Source organism: Oncorhynchus keta, chromosome 21, assembly GCF_023373465.1.
Source record: "Oncorhynchus keta strain PuntledgeMale-10-30-2019 chromosome 21, Oket_V2, whole genome shotgun sequence".
Lineage (NCBI taxonomy): Eukaryota > Metazoa > Chordata > Actinopteri > Salmoniformes > Salmonidae > Oncorhynchus > Oncorhynchus keta.
This window is the reverse complement of record NC_068441.1, coordinates 4,745,245-4,762,965: the sequence shown is the minus strand read 5'-3', so window position 1 is coordinate 4,762,965 and position 17,721 is coordinate 4,745,245. Positions and strand designations below refer to the sequence as shown.

The 17,721-nt window shown below is 41.8% G+C and overlaps 1 protein-coding gene across 2 annotated transcripts in view; it reads left to right on the top strand.

The window, feature by feature from the left end:
- The first annotated feature begins 7,628 nt into the window (after positions 1 to 7,628).
- The window catches only part of LOC118399971 (chemokine-like protein TAFA-2), a 191,075-nt gene continuing 180,982 nt past the window's right edge, over positions 7,629 to 17,721 (top strand). The window contains exon 1 of one of the 2 annotated variants that reach the window (XM_035796252.2): positions 7,629 to 8,104. The gene's annotated coding sequence lies outside the window, so the exon portion shown is untranslated. The remainder of the gene's footprint in view (positions 8,105 to 17,721) is intronic. The other variant, XM_035796251.2, reaches the window with a different exon arrangement.

The following is a 17,721-nucleotide window of genomic DNA, read 5'->3' as shown; positions in this document are numbered from 1 at the left end:
AGCAATATCTTCCATAGTCTTCTATTTTCCATAATCTTGCAGTTGAGAGAATTGCCACTGAGAGCAAAAGTAGTTAAAGTGCAAACTACTGTACATTACAATGCTCCTTGATGCAAACCCATTAGTCAAGGCTCCAGCATCTTGATGGAATAGCTACTTGGAAAGACCTGGCATGAAGCCTGATGCCTCTCTCTGCCTTTTATTCTGAGTGTCCTCTCTCTGTGGTAAAAATGACACAAGAGAAAAACAGGTGTCAGTGAGTCTGCCGATCTGTTGAGTCAAGGGGAACTCCCTTACGGATAAACCACATGAATGTCACACGTGAACACGTGATCTCATATCATTTGTGAAGTTAATGTGATAACATTTGACAACATGTGAAGCCACATGATAACATAAAGTGTCAATGGACTGTATGTCGATTGCTTGAGACTTAACCACACTTGGGATTTGAACTCACAAGCTCCTGGTTGCTAGCCAGCTGCAGATCCTCCTGCACCACCGGGTCGATGTATAATGGAGATTCTCTATATATTAATTCCCAATCATATATTTACTGCAACTCAAGAAGTTCAGAAATCTATCTATAAAATCACCAGTATGCTGCTGTATAAATGGGTTTGCTGACAACGTCGCAAAAATGATGCGTACGCATCGATGTTGCCAAAAGCAGTGCGTTGTTATGATTCTGAATGGTCAGATAGCTAGCAACAATGACAAGAAGCTGCCATATGGAGAATGGTAGGTGGCTTGTTTCAGCCAGTTTTTTTGTTTGTTCTTGATGTCTTGTCTTGTTTTTGTTTTGACTTATTTCATGCAAATGCTAATATAGCAAAATGTGTTAGCTAGCTAATCAACAAAAATCTATTTCAAAAACAACATTTGGAGATCTAAGCCCCTTCTGTTTTACACGTGATGGTTTTGTTGCTGAACAAGCAACCTGTCTATGCCGATTTAAATGACTGTAAAATCTTCAATGATTTTGTACTGTGACCACAATTTTGACTTAGCCTTAAATGGGATTTGAACTCAACCTCTTTGTCTGGAGCAACCTGAAATGTACTGCTCCTGTCACACCATGACCTTAGAGAGTCGTTTTATTTCTCTATTTGTTTAGGTCAGGGTGGGCATTCTATGTTTTGTTTTCTATGTTTCTTTGTTTCTATCTTCTGGTCGGGTATGGTTCTCAATCAGGGACAGCTGTCTATTGTTGTCTCTGATTGGGAATCATACCTTTGATTGTGGGTAGTTCTCTTTGTTAGTGGCACTGTAAGCTTCACGGTTGTGTCTTCGTTTGTTGTTTTGTTGGCGACATTTTAAATGAAAAGGTACGCTTTGATTGTGGGTAGTTCTCTTTGTTAGTGGCACTGTAAGCTTCACGGTTGTGTTTGTTGTTTTGTTGGCGACATTTTAAATGAAAAGGTACGCTCACCACACTGCACCACTTATTCCTTCCAGGAAGGTGGAGGTAATGTACTGGTGGGGTTCATTAGCATATATATATATATATATATATATATATATATTTTTTTTATTAATTTGACCCCTTTTTCGTGGTATCCAATTGTTTTAGTCGCTACAACTCCCGTACGGGCTCGGGAGAGACAAAGGTTGAAAGTCTCCGATACACAACCCAACCAAGCCTCTGCTTCTTAACACAGCGTGCATCCAACCCGGAAGCCAGCCGCACCAATGTGTCAGAGGAAACACAGTTCACCTGGCAACCTTGGTTAGCGCACACTGCGCCCACTGGTGCGCGATGAGACAAGGACATCCCTACCGGCCAAGCCCTCCCTAACCCGGATGACGCTAGGGCAATTGTGCATCGTCCCACGGACCTCCCGGTCGCGGCCGGTTACGACAGAGCCTGGGCGCGAACCCAGAGTCTCTGATGGCACAGCTGGCGCTGCAGTACAGCGCCCTTAACCACTGCGCCACCCGGGAGGCTATCATTAGCAAATTTGAGTGTGTGCTCATATATGTGCATTTGTGCCAACTGTCAGTGAAAGTGTTGTAGCAGTTTAAGTGTTTGATGGTTATGCCTATGCAAGTTGAGCATCTGTTCTGCAGCTGTTTAAGGGAATGTGGCTGTGATGCACAAGAGGTTATTGTGCATGTTCCAGTAACCTAATGGTGACTTGTTGCCAGAAGATTCTGTGAATTTGTAATTTCTTGACTGTAAACTACTTGTCAGTAAGTTACTGTGAAAGTCACAATAACTTACTGGCAAAATGTTGCCAGTAGCAATCCTTGCCAGTAACCTACTGCTGGCAACATGCACATCACTTGCTGATTCAGAGCATACAGTGCCTTCGGAAAGTATTCAGATCCATTGACTTTTTCCACATCTTGTTACGTTACAGCCTTATTCTAAAATGGATTAAATAAATACACATTTTTAGCAACCTACACACAATATCCCATAATGTCAAAGCATAAACAGGTTTTTAGGAATTTTTGGCAACAAAACATAAATATATTTTAAAAAAGTAACCTTTTATTTAACTAGGCAAGTCAGTTTAGAACAAATTCTTATTTACAATGACGGCCTAGGAACAGTATTGAGCTTCGGTGCATCCTGGTTCCATTGATCATCCTTGAGATGTTTCCATAGCTGGATTGGAGTCCACCTGTGGTAAATTCAATTGATTGGACATGATTTGGAAAGGCAGACACCAGTGTATATGAGGTCCCACAGTTGACAGTGCATATCAGAGCAAAGAAACAAGCCATGAGGCCAAAGGAATTGTCCGTAGAGATTCAAGACAGGATTGTGTCGAGGCACAGATCTGGGGAAGGGTACCAAAAACATTCTAGAGCATCAATGGTCCCCAAGAACACAGTAACCTCCATCATTCATAAATGGAAGAAGTTCGGAAACACCAATAAACTCTTCCTAGAGCTGGCCGCCTGGCCAAACTGGGCAATAGGGGGAGAAGTCTCTTGGTTAGTGAGGTGACAAAGAACCCAATAGTCACTCTGACAGAGTTCTAGTTCCTCTGTGGAGATGGGAAAACCTTCCAGAAGGACAATCATCTCTGCAGCACTCCACCAATCAAGCCTTTGTGGTAGAGTGACCAGATGGAAGCCACTCCTCTTTAAAAGGCACACGACAGCCCTCTCGGAGTTTGCCAAAAGCCACCCAAAGACTCACAGACCATGAGAAACAAGATTCTCTGGTCTGATGAAGCCAAGATTTAACTATTTGGTCTGAATGCCAAGCGTCACGTCTGGAAAAAATCTGGCACCCTCCCTATGGTGAAGCATTTGATGGCAGCATCATGCTGTGAGGATCGAGGAAAAGATGAACAGAGAGAACCTTGATTAAAAACCTGCTCCAGAGCGCTCAGGACCTCAGACTGGGGCGAAGGTTCACCTTCCAACAGGACAACGACCCTAAGCACACAGCCAAGACAACACAGGAGTGGCTTCGGGACAAGTCTCTGAATGTCCTTGAGTGGCCCATCCAGAGCCCAGTGTTGAACCCGATCAAACATCTTTGGAGAGACCTGAAAATAGGTGTGCAGCAACGCTCCCCATCCAATCTGACAGAGCTTGAGAGGATCTGCAGAGAAGAATGGGAGAAACTCCCCAAATACAGGTGTGCCAAGCTTGTAGCGCCATACCCAAGAAGACCCGAGGCTGTTGAAGCACCTTTGGCAGCGATTACAAGGTACTGAGTAAAAGGTCTGAATTCTTGTGTACATGTGATATTTCCTTTTTTTTTATGATAATGGGTAAAAAAACAATTTTGATACATTTTAGAAGAAGCCTGTAACCTAACAAAATGTGGAAAAAGTCAAGTGGTCTGAATGCTTTCCCAAGGGTACTGTATAGAGCAGCAGCAACAGCCTATCAGAAGATTGCAGGCGTGGCTTATTGGTGGTGTGGCTTTCTGCTAGCTCCTTTTGGTCTCACATGACAGGGAATGTCATCCCAGTTAATGTGCTCTGTTGTACTTTGTTCATAAACATTACGTTTTTATACTGTCAAATGAGTGGATTCCGCCATTTCAGCCACATCCGGCAACCCAGGGAACCCCCATTATGTTATTTTGACCTCCCATCATTATAATTGGATGAAGTGTAAACTCTGACACAGCCTATTAGCTATAAAGGTAACTCCAAACTAGGGCTGTGTCGATTATGGCATTTTGGGTAAGTATTAATTGTCATGCAAATGGACACAGTTATTGACATAATTGTCATTTTTGTAGAATATTTGTTTTGCTTGTAATGCATCATAGTGCACCAATTAGACAATCACCGTTTCTCATTGAAATGTACGACTTGCTAACTGGTTGAATGTGGCACGTATAACCACAACCAATTAGCAAGTCGGATATTTTAGAGTTTCCTAGTTTCAACTAGCACGTGAACGCGGCATCATCCCTGAACTCCGACATCACCTACTAAGGAAATGATCTTGATAACAGCATTTTTAACACTAACAACAAAACCTTATTAATTTAAAAAACGATCTATTAATGGTTTTTGAACTCCAATGGGTGTTTCTCAACTAATTTCAAACACTTCATATGTGATATTTCTCATGTGACACGTGTTTTTGGAACACTTCACATGTGACATTACAAATGTGAAATCATGTTATCACATTAACATCACATAAGATCAAACCATCCCAGACCTTGGTAAGCAATGAAATGGTATGGGGCTTTTAACGTAAGTGGTACGCTGTTCTTATAACCCCACCTGGGATTTGAGGTATGCTGATCTTTCTCCTGCGACACAGTCTGTAGTATTCTCCCACACATTCAATACCTATAATGGATATCTGCACGTAGCAAAAGAGTGCCACCTCTACTGCTATTTTAATTATCAGTTATTCAGACTATTTTCTCATCATTTATTTAATGGACTGTATACTTTTTCTGTATAGTTGTCTAATGTTGGTGGGGCATATTATCCTGTTTTTATGTTACTCCTGAATCACTATTATATTATATAAATATATTTTCTTGAGTGTATTTTTAACTAAGCTGAGATGTACTTTGAAGTCCAAAGTGTAGGAATACAGGTGAAATCAGTTACTAACCCAGACATGGTAGCGTAGCAGGAAAATTGGAATGCCATGAACCATGCCATGAACCAAGAGCTTGTGAGTTATAATCCCGGGTAAGGACATGTTAAACAATAATTACTGTATAAATTAACATACAGACCGGTCAGATACGACAGTGTTTTCAACGTACATACAGTATGTTAAAAGCACTGTCTGTGTATCATAACTACTCATTTTTGTTTGCTGGTGAATGACCTGTAAAATCTCATGTATCATCACATGTCAAGTGTCCCAAAAACACATGGTTTCACATGTGCAAAATGTGGAAATGATGCATGTCATGGGGTTTTCCGTAAGGGTTAACTGATGCTGCCGCTGAATAATTGATGGACAGCTACATCCCAGAAGCCATTATGCCTCCTATTTGTCCTCCTGCACTTTTCTACTGGACGTCACACCCTCTTCATCACATCCACGGTGAAGACAGGGAGGAGTTCAGGCAGAGGACTGCCTGGGGAGGAGTCGAGGAGGTTACTCCACTCACAGGGCCTGTTATTTTAAGCAGAGACACCACAGTCATTGCTCCTGTTTGGCCCGGGAGTTTTTCAGTGTTCTTTTCCCCCCTTTTCAAGGCGAGAGACAGCGGGGGCTGACAGTGTATGAGGGGTCACACAGAAGACTCATTAGTCCCACTTTGCAGATCTACTATCACTATTATTCAGAGCGAATGTCCTTCACTGAGATGTCAAATGCACATATTATAGCATCCCCATGGAATTTGCTTTAGCTACAAAAGTTGCCCGTTATTTGACCCCGGCAAATATTAGGAACAGTAGTGAATGGCCATGAGGCTCTATGGCTATCCCTCTATGTGTTCAGCTTATAAAGACCTATGCTGGGGCCTCTGTGAAGTATGCCCATAATAAAGATGGGTGGGTATGTCTTCGGGGGCTGGGATTGCATTGATCATTCCTCCCCATGCAGCTTGTGGAGCCTTACCTCATGGTTGAAGCCATCGAATCGCATGACTTCATGAGTGCAGTGTGTCCCCAGAAATGTGTGCGTGGTATGTGTGCGTGGTACTTACTGTGTAAATACACATTAGCACTGGAGATTAATGAGGTAATCTCTTTTAATTTGTGTGTGTGTGTGTGTGTGTGTGTGTGTGTGTGTGGGATCCAAAGCTCCCTGTTAAAACTACACCTTCTGGTAGGATTTGTGTTTTGATGGACACGTGTTTATCAAGTCGAGAAATCATGACCAAGCTGATGAGTAGTTGTCACACTGAAGCATTTGTAGGACTAGGATTAGATGAAGGGTCCTTTGTATGACGGCATAATGGAAAAGCATTACGCATTCTGTGAAGAGTGATGCTATGTCTGTGGCCATGCCGTCAGTAACTTCCTTCAATAACGGCACAGAGTATATGTAATACCATTAGTCAATGATAATGGCCAGACGTCACCCCCGCCCCCACCACCAATCACGAATCATCAGTCATGCAGTGATTTTCATGACCTGCCCACTAGCTCTGTGCACTGTGTGTGTGTGTGTGTGTGTGTGTGTGTGTGTGTGCGCGCACAATCTCTGAGAGGTAGATGACTTGAGTTTATGATGATAACACTCTGAGGGTGTCCAAAAGCAATCAAAGTCAAATCCAAATGTTTGCCTCCTCTCTCCGCAGGCTATTTCAAAGCAGGATATTGATTATTCCGCCCATTCCTGTCTTTTGAGGCAGGCAAAAGACAGCGCTTGAGAAATAGAGAGATAATGCAATTACTAAAGAGAAAGCTTTTTAGACTGAGTGGTAATGCTTTGGGAGGAGAGAGAGGGTGAGTCTCTGAGCAAAACAGGGAGCGTACTCCCAACCTTAGAGAGTGTGTTAGGGACCTAATGCATATCAGAATACATCAGCTTCTCTCTGAAGATGTTTTCAAGCAGACAAACAAACTCAGGGCTTCTCTGAAATCCTAACAAATAGTTTTTCCTTTTACTGCTTTGTGTTACAGCCTGCCCGAGGCACCTCTTTTAACCTCTAATCTCATCAGTTTCCTCCAAACTGATAATGCCCAAGTCTGAGAATGCTGTTTTCTACTTTCCTTTGGGCTTCCTAAAGGCTAGTATTGAAATGTGTTATACATGCAGTGTATATTAGCATACTTGCTTGGATGAGTTCAAACATTTGAAAGGGAAGAGCTGACGAATAAAAGTGTTTTCTCATCGAATCTGAGTTTATGTGCATCAGGGATAACATCATCCCAAATTGACAGTAGACCTAGATCTGAGGGTTTTCAGAGTTATATTTAGCCTACATGGTAATACATGTCTTTATAATATGCCATTCATTTCATTTTAATATGTGACAGTAGGAATTTCGTTGGCACCATATCATAGATACATAACATCTTCAATAAACCATCACATTTCAGGGGGATAACTCTCATAGCCTATTATTAGCCCCTTTTATCATACATCTATTGCACGACGCCAAGGCGGCAAGTGAAAATGCCACTGAGTGGCGCCAAATCATTGAAGTAACGTTGTTTTGAAATAATACACTTGTCTCAGGTGCGTATCCTGCTCTGCCTCCCGTTGCTAACGCTCCGACCCCTCATCTCAAATGCCTCGTCTGGAACGGCGAAGAGAACACACCCACAACAAGTTAACAAAACAATACTGGGTGAATTGCAACAATACTAATATGTTCTGGAGAAACAATGATTGACTATACGTTTTTGCTTCCAAGCTGTCGCCCTTTTGCGGTTGGGAAGTTCTGAAAAAGCGCAAAAGGACCTGGAACTTTGGAAGATCTCCAGTTGCTTTCCAGTCTACTGATCAAGCCGGGGGTCCGGTCGAGCTTTAAAGTCTATGCAATACATTTTAGACTTCTCTCGACTCGGGGATTTGTGCGCTCGGAAAGCTTGATTTCTATATAATTTTCCTAGGTTATGTTTTTGTCGTGGTGGGCACCTTCATGCGATAAGGATATGGTATTTCTTTAACATTATCCTGGTTTTGTTTTTGACAATGGAAAGCAAATGAAAGGGGCATTTCACGGGATTAATTGACAGCACAACGACAGGTAGGCTATGCGTCTTTATAAATATATATTCTATTTAATTTATCTGGGCTACATAATTTTGCTAATGTGAAAATAATCTAGGCTACTTGGTGTTTTATATATCCTAATAATGAACGCAAGTGCTTATTGTGATCTTTATTTTCAAAAGCATAAAACGTATGTGCACGGTATGGATAACGCATTCGGTGGACAGAATATATGAATTTACAGCCATTTCTACATACTTACAAAATTAGACTTTGCTACGTACTGAATCTTAAAGCCAATCTCACCGATGTCCACATATCCTTGTTTCGGGCTACTATTAGGTTTGTTTGTGAAAACTACAGTATAATTTGAAGTGCTTTATTTGTAAAAGGGATGCATGTAATATACTGTCACAGATGGGGATCCAAACCAATACAGTCGCTATAAATAATGGTTGATGAAAATACGGGTTCACGTTGTTCTAAATTCGTGTAATCCAGCAAGGTGTTGGTATTGGTTTCTTCTCTTTAGCCTGTGCGTAAAACATAGTGTTCCTTATGGATAGGCGCATATTAGCCTACAGAATGTGCATGAAATGTGAGGATCAAAAGTTGGCACACGGTTATTAATACTTCTATTTCTCCCCATGTTTACTGATACTGTACATGAGTTGTGATGGGTTTCAATTTCAATAATGAAATGAAAAGAAATATGAAGTCATTTTCCACCCCAGTGTATGGCACAGGTCCTGGTGCTGCTCCAGTACAACTAATTGAAGGTCTGTGAGGGGATAACTTCACTCATAAGGTGAATCTCATACCTGAGGCTGTTTATTAAAGAAATTCGAATAATTACAGCATGCAGTGGCAGATGTATTTTTCTCCTTCTTTCTGTCTCGCTCTCGCTCTGTCTCTCTGTGTGTGCAACACAATTTTTGGGGTGCAGTTCAGGGAATATTTGATGCTAAAACTGCTATGAAAAAGCTTAACACCGAGACGTATGACTCATATGACCAATGCCTTTGTTTTTAAACATTCAACTCAAAATCAAGCTTTTGATACATTTAAAATCAAATGTATTGTTTCTCAAAAGTTTTGTTCTAGAACAAATGGTATTAGTACCAGAAGGCCAAGCCTTAGTGTACCAAAACAATGTGTGTTGACAACTAGGAAAAGCTTAGCTCCTTATGCTAAGACACACTGCACATTGGAGGCGGCATTAGATCTGACTATTCACAGTATGTGCTTTAAATGTGATTTTTCTCCTTTCTCTTCATGCTCTAACAAAGCAGCTGTCTGATTAAGGAGACAGAGGATTGTGGATTTGTGTTTTGGTGACACAAACACTCCTCAGAGCTAATCAGCCTTGCTTTTCCTTGTCGGCCCCTGTAGATATTCATGATTATGCCACCACACACAGCACAGTGGTGCATGTTCCTCTCTCTCTCTCTCTCTCTTTCCCCCTCCTTTCTCCCCATCCTCTGTATCTCTGTCTATCTCCTCCTTCCTAGTTCTCTATTCATCCATATGTCCTTCATCTGTCCATATGTCCTTCATCCCCCTGACATGCGTTGTGCGGTCAACTGTCTATCTGCAATTAGTGCTATCATCTAATTTCATCCTGTCGAACACAGATGGCAATAACCTTACGGCTCCTGTTGCGCAGCGACGATACAACTCTGCTGTGATTAATTGAAGTCCCTCCAGAGAGTCAGAGGAGGTGTAGATCTTCCCTTTCACACCCGCTGACAGGGAACCCTTTACAGTGTTTTATAGATTGCCGTATGTAGCCCCCGGAGTTGCTTGTGGTCCCGCTGTTGTTCTGAGTTTTTTTTATTGGACTGTGTTATTGTATTGCTGACAGATGGAGCAAAGGCCACCCTGGGACAGTTCAACTGCACTGGATGTAAACAATGCTGGACAATTCATGAGAATGGATTGGGTTTGTGGGTTTGGATGCTGGGTTGGTTGTTGACGTGTCTATGATAGGGTTTCATCCAATTAGGCTCTCCCCTTTGGCCAATTATCCTGTAAAAGTGAAACTTGGTCAAATTGGGACACCTACGTTGGCCCCATTTGTTCCAAATCTGTACTAGCTAGATGTGTGATGAAAGTGGTTAAAAGTGGAGATGATTGCACTGTAACTCGGTGCAGTGTTATATTTGCAACCAGGTCTCACAGTGTCATGTCAAAATTAGACGTTCGTCCATGTTTCTCAAACATCACATTTAGAAGTTGTTCAAAATGTCAAATTTAGAAGTGTTTAAGGTTAAATTCAGGCATGAACTCTGAATGGTTAAGGTAAGAGTTAAGGTTTGGGATAGGCTGGATTTGAACATGCAACCTTTGGCACCAGAGGCAGATGCTAACCTACTTGAAGGTATCAGCGCTCACTGTTGCCTCTAGTGGCCGGTTTCCATGTCATCTTCCGACTTCCTCAGACATGGATGGACTTCGAGTGGTCATAAGCAGTGTGGCCAAGACCATTCTCCAATGTGAAGCTACAGTACTATCAAATAGAGGATGGCTCTTGCAGACCCATTTCAGCCTTTCTCAGTGGTAAATATTATTTATTAAGCTTTATTTAAACAGGGGAAACAAGCTGAGACAGAGTCTCTTGTTCAGTTGTGTGCTGTGGTCGAACAATGAAAACAACACAGCAATGAATAAGAATTTAAAACTAAACAAAATTAAAACAAATAAAAAGTACAAGACGGAGATTAAAATGATTGAAATAAATAAACTTCTATATCAAAAACACACATTTACAAAAAGAGCAATCGCAGTTTTTAATATAAAGTTATTGTAATGTGCATTTAAACTGTCTTACAGGCACCAACATATCTAACTGGAGTTCTCTCTGCAGTTCATTCCATGAGTGTGGAGCATGATATTAAAATGTGGTTTTGCCTAACTCCGGGGTATCTCTAGCATGTCATGTGACCAAGTCAGACCACCTGGTTTGACCACCTTGATTTTTTTAGTTCAGATAATTAGGAAGTTTCTGTGAGACAGCTTTATAGACAGCTATCAACCAGCGTCTGGCCCCTTCTAAAAGCCAGGAAGTCCCAGCCAACCGAAGTGTACAAAAGGCAATGATGTGTGCAGAAGTTTGCACCAGTAACGAAGCGCAACGCTGCATGATACACTGCATCCAATTTCTTCAGTACTAATGCTGGTCCACGCATATATAAAACATCACCATAATCAAGCACTGACATAAGTGGCCTGCACAATTTACTTTCTGTGCTGTGATGACAGACAATATTTATTCCTATTAAAAAATCGAATTCTCAATTTCAGCTTCTTTACCAGCTCAGTTACATGAGTTTTAAAAGAGAGATTATCATCTAACCAAATTCCAAGGTATGTATAGGTAGGAACACGTTCCAAAAGAGAGCCATCATGGGTAGCAATGTTCAGATTTTCCAATTGTATACTTTTGGATCATGAAAATACCATATACTTATTTTTAGTTGAATTAAGCACCCGCCTAAGATCTACAAGTGCATCTTGAAGCAATTGAAAGTCAAACTGCAGGAATGTAAATGCTTGAGCGAGTGATAGGGCTGTGGCATATAGTACTGTGTCATCAGCATAGAAATTAAAGTTGAATTGTTTTTCCATTGAGTTACAGGTATCATTTTTTATATAGTGAGTAATAAAGGACCTAAAATCGAACCTTGTGGAACTCCTTTGTGAACAGTGACAAAATCTGATTTTACCCCATCTGCAATAATAGCTTGAAATCTATCACGAAGACAATTCTGAAACCACAAACATGTATCTGAGGCCAACCCCAGTGAGGTCAGTCTTTTCAGCAGAAGAGAATGATCAACTGCATCGAAAGCCTTTGACAGGTCAACAAGCAAAGCAACACTGTTCAACTTCTTATCCAAAACTCTTACAATATAATTTACAACCAGTGTGGTAGCTGTGAGAGTACTGGGCTCCGGTCTAAAAGCGGACTGAAATTTGTTCAGTATCCAGTTGTCAGACAAGAAACAGCACAGCTGTACATTTATAGTCTGTACACGCTCTCTCTCTCTTGGTCTGATATTGTCCTGGTGCTAAAAGAGACATTGTGAGAGATACCCTGGCTGCTGTATGTTTTCATTTTTTTTGGTTAAAGAAGCCGTCACATTGGCAACAAATAGAGGAGTCTGAGCGTGGCAGGCAGACAGAGCTGGAGCTGTGAACACTTGATATGCATGAGACCGCAGGTGATTTATAGAAGAAGAGACTATCAGGGATAAGAGGCTTGTGTCTAGTTTTAAGGAGAAACCCCTAGGCAGCATTTGTGTTCTCTTCCAGCTCTTCGCTGTCAGATTAATATGGAAAGACACTGTGCTCTGTTTGCATGCAGGAGACAAGCAAAATATGTATTTAGCATTTTCTGAATGTTGCACATTTATGTAGGCCATGTGAAGTCCAGCCAGAACTTGTACAATTAGCTTACTCAGTCACACTCAGGCAACCAGAACCAAAGATAATCTTAAAAAATAAAACATTGCACTGTTGGAGTTGTCAAAAAGCCTTGATAAACCAACTTACCATTTGAAAGATTTACACGTACATGAACGGTAGGGTGTCCACCCACTCTGCCCAGAGTGGGTGAAAACACGCTTAGGTGATGGAATTTCTGATCCAAAAAGTTGGATTTCGTAACCTAATACTCCAATAACAAGCACCGAACTCTAGTGCTGTTTTCTTGCAGCGACTTGAGGATTTTACACATTGTGGTGGTCATCTGCAAAGTTGTTTCTGTTTCTTGAAATTAAAAAGCTTGCCGTATGCTTAGTACTCCGTTGACATTTCACAGAGATCTGCTTGTTTTTGTGAGAAATCCTTGAAAAAATAACCAGAATTTTGCATTAACATGAAATGTTAAAATATGAACATTCTGGCACCCATTTGATTTAGTGACGCTAATTCTGTCTTTCATAGAAAGGTAAAAACTCCAATAAACTTTTGAACCGATTATGAAAGAGACATGAGGTTTGGACTCTTGGTTTTCTTAGAGGAGTATCTACACAAATAACAATTTCACCCATTTGTCAAAAGATGTGTTTTTGATTGGACACCCTATGTATTTCCCCTCAACTGACCCTACAAACGTCATCTGCTGAATGTCACTTTCATGAGCAAAATCAGTACAGTACTACAATGTCCTACTACACAGAAGCGATCAAAGATCAGAAGTGCACCCTCTATGCATTTCTATGGACAGCAGATGTCATGACGTTTCTCCAAGCAGCCTTTCTCTGCAGCTGGAGAATTAACGAGGAAACGAGTCGAGATCAGATCATGGAGACGCGCCTGGTCAAGATATGATTCTGAAAGTAACGCACGCGTTGCGTGACAAAGTAACTGTAATAATATTACCCCATTTCAAAATGTAACATGTTATTTTACACCATTACTCCTAAAAGTAATCTGATTAGGTAACACGCTACTTTTGTAACGCATTACCCGCAACACTGGTCTTCACAAGGCAGCCATCTATCCATAGTATTGCACCATATTTGAGCAGTTCAAAGCACTTCAGTGTAAGGCCTTGCCAGCTGTGTTCTTCATGGGCTAATAAGTTTAGGTGTGTCATATATCACGTTCTACAGCATGTCCTGCCTCCCCGTGGAACCACTGAGGTGGATCCGACAGCATTTCAGGAGAATATCTAAGCTCCATCGTGGCTAGCGAGAGAGCAGCAGTAGCAGAAGCATCATCGTGACACTGTACGCTCTGCTTTGTTGTGTGAGGAGGTGGGGGGAGCATATCCCATGGTTTATAGATGCCATTTAAAGGAGCATGCCCAAGCTTGGCTGGCTGCAATGAACTGTAACCGCAACAAAACACCAAGACAATAAACAAACAAATTGGTTGCCTGGGAGCCAGCAGTGTCCCAGTCACTATGGGCTAATGCTCATGCTGCGTACGGTAAAGAGCGGTGAAGGAAGACAGGTTGCTGCTGGCTGCTCCTCAGAGATTCGACTGTGAAACACAACTCTGTCTTATATTTATTCATGCTTATTTGGTGTCACTTTACTAATGCATGTGTGTGTGTGTGTGTGTGTGTGTGTGTGTGTGTGAGTAAGATTGTGAGGGTGTGTTGCGTTTGCAATGGAGGGACTCCAGGTTTCTTTGTTACAGGTTTGTAAAATGGAGCGGATCTCAGTTGCATCTGTTGTCCAGCCAGTGTACCTGATGTGGCTGCAGATTAGAGTCCTGCGGGGGCATATCACGTAAAGTTCATATGGCATTGTTGTGAAACGCCGGGTAAACAGCTTGCACAGTGCCCGGGGGGGGGGGCAGGATGCCACATTGCATTCAACAGATTTTCTTTTACCGTTTGAACTTAGATTCCAAGTTATATCGTCTAACCCACTATGTGTATTTGGTTGCAACGTTTGTCAACATTTGTAAAACATTTTGGCAACCGACTCGTGTTTGGTCACAGTTAAGTCAAATGAAGCAAGAAGGACATAATTCTCTGCCATCGCTCCACTACTTCCACCTAGCAGCACATACATACTGTAGAATAAAAAAATCCATTCCTTTTACCCAGCCGCGAATGTAAGGTGGTATGGTCCGGTACGGCGTCCCGGCAAAATAAACAGTGGGGGTACACTGTACCGGTAAAACATGAACCTATCACAATAATTAAAACAAAATGTCAAGAAAACTGTAGGCTATTACACCACTTTTTATAATTACAGCATGTCAGAAGCATGAAAAATGTGCTAATTGATTTGAAAACGGGTGCTATAGCCTACGCTCCAAAATGCATTTTGTCAAGACAGAGATGAGGGGCCGACACTGAGACGCGCACGGACAGCAATTGACGCATACATTCTGCCCTAATGACATTCGCCAAATGTCATGACACTTTTCTGTGTAACAGATGTCCCTTTCCATTCACTACTGTTTGGAGGCTGGAAATATGTTGCTAGTGGATGAACGTGCACAGGTAGCCTAGTAAAGGAGCCCTTTGAAGTGATTGTTTAACAATCAGATTAAACCATTATGACTGGTTGTGTTTATGCCACAGTGAAAGGTAATACATTTTATAAGTTAAATGACAGATCTTTACGACTATGCCAACAGAGATCCGAATTGAATTAATAGGGGTTCTATATGTCATTATATGATTAGGCCCATAAAACAATTTGGTGCACGTCCCTGAAGTCCAGTAACGCGAATAAATGAATTCTACTTTCACCTCTGATTTGACCACATAACTGAGTTTCTCTTATTGCCAATCCCCACCATATGAGGAACTACAGTACAATAAAGGAATTAGGGGAGTGAGTGTGCAGGAGAATCCTCCATCCAGCCCCATGAAGTGGACAGCATTCAGCACTCAGCTGGAGTCTGAGCCCTGAATACCCAGCAGCTTCAGGACAGCTTAGGAGCTCTCTCGCCCTTCTATAGAGGTGCCTTTCAGCACCGCTGGCAACCCTATCCCCATCCCCTTACCATCCCTATCCCCATCCCCTCCCTCTCCACTCGCCCCATTTGAGCATGTCAACATTTGGCAGCCCTCACTTCCAATACTTTACCATTGCAGTGGATTCCTATTAACTCATTCTCCATGGCAGCAGGCAGGGCTAGAGAACCCAATCTCACTCTCCAAGCTTTTACGATCATCCCTGTGAAAGGCCTAGATTGGGGAATTGGAGCTTTGGAGAGGCCCAGTTCTACACTGCGCTCCCTTTGGGAGGAAGAGAGCTGTCATTTTGTCATTTGTTTTTCTGAAACGCCAAAGGCTCCCTGGCAGAGACTTTTTTTCTTTCTCTTTCTGCTGCTGTTGTCAGGCTCCACCTCATGCCTGTAATCACGAGGCTGCAATTTGGGCAGAAATGTAGAATTACGGGGTTTCGAAATTAGCCTGTTATTTTCTATGCTTGTTATTTCTTTGTTGAGAAAGGGTGGGGGAAGTCGACCCAGCTCTGATTATAGTTCAGGGAATAAGATGCAATAAAAACCTGGGATCATGTCAAAGTTCTCTCATTTAAGGGCCTGAGTCCATGCGGTTGTTTACTGCAAGTTCAAATGAACTGTTGTGACTCAGAGACTCTCCTATAAATTGGTTTAGGGGATTGAATCCTCCACAGCAACCTGGGAAAAAAAGGAAAGGGGTGTCGATTTCATGACCTAACACAAAGACTGTTCAAGTTTCTCATCATCAGATCCCTTTACGGAAGAGCTGGGACTTCAAAGAAATGCCTATCATGAAAAAGATTTACCCGTGTCATTAAATATATTGTACAGAGACTGTGTATACGCCTTTATCTATCTGTGGTACAAGATGGGAATGAGAAACAGAAATCCGCCATACTTTTATTGTTATCTTTCTGAAGATAGAATTAGCTGAAGGGCAACTTAATTTCAGTTCATCGCTTTGATCAAATCTTTTTTTCTGGTTATGTATGCTGAACAAAAACATAAACACAACCTGCAACAATTTCAAAGATTTTACTGAGTTACAGTTCATATAAGGAAATCAGTCAATTGAAATAAATAAATTAGGACCTAATCTGGATTTCACATGACTGGGAATACAGATATGCATCTGTTGGTCACAGACATGTCTGTGGAATGTTTTCCCACTCCCCTTCAATGGCTGTGCGAAGTTGCTGGTACACATTGTCGTACACGTAGATCCAGAGCAAATTCTGCCAAATTCTCCAAAATGACGTTGGAGGTGGCTTATGGTAGATAAATTAATATTAAATTATGTGGCAACAGCTCTGGTGGACATTCCTGCAGACAGCATGCCAATTGCACACTCCCGCAAAACTTAAGACATCTGTGGCATTGTGTTGTGCGACAAAACTAAACATTTTAGAGTGGCCTTTTATTGTCCACAGCACAAGGTGCCCCTGTGTAATGATCATGTTGATTAAATCAGCTTCTTGATATGCCACACCAGTCAGGTGGTTGGATTATCTTGGTAAAGGAGAAACACTCACTAACAAGGATGTTAACAAAGTTGTCCACAGAATTTGAGAGAAATAAGCATTTTGTACGTATGGAACATTCCTGGGATTTTTTTTTTCAGCTCATGAAACATAGGACCAATACTTTGCATGTTGCATTTATATTTTTGTTCAATATGTAATTGTACTTGAGCCCTGCACAGGCAGGAATTTTAAGCCCTATCCATGTCCTGGACATTCAGGTCCTAGCCTACCCAGGCCCGATTTCTTTTGACAAATCTAAGGCCCGAATTCACAAATAACTTCCTTTGTAAGCTGCTCCTCTATGTCTGACACTTTCTCGCTGCGCGCAGCTCACTCTGCATGCACTCGGCTCATGGTGGCTAAGTCTGTGAGTATCCATAGCAATGACTCCGCTTGGGCTGCTCTGCTCAATGAAGACACACGAGACAGCAGTTCTCTGTCTTTTCGCCACTCTACACCGGCAAAACTCAAGGAACATGATTATCTGTGAAGTAGTCTTATTTTTTGATGAAGGTGAAGCACTTCTGACATCATGTTATGATCTTAGTCAGATAGGACTGTACACACGCAAGTGGCTCAGCTTCAAAATGTTAGTGATCAATTTAGTGATACCCGAGCTCTGGCCATACCCTAACCCGATGTATAATGCCGGGGTCCGTCGGGCTCGGGTCGGTAGCAGAGCTCTAAC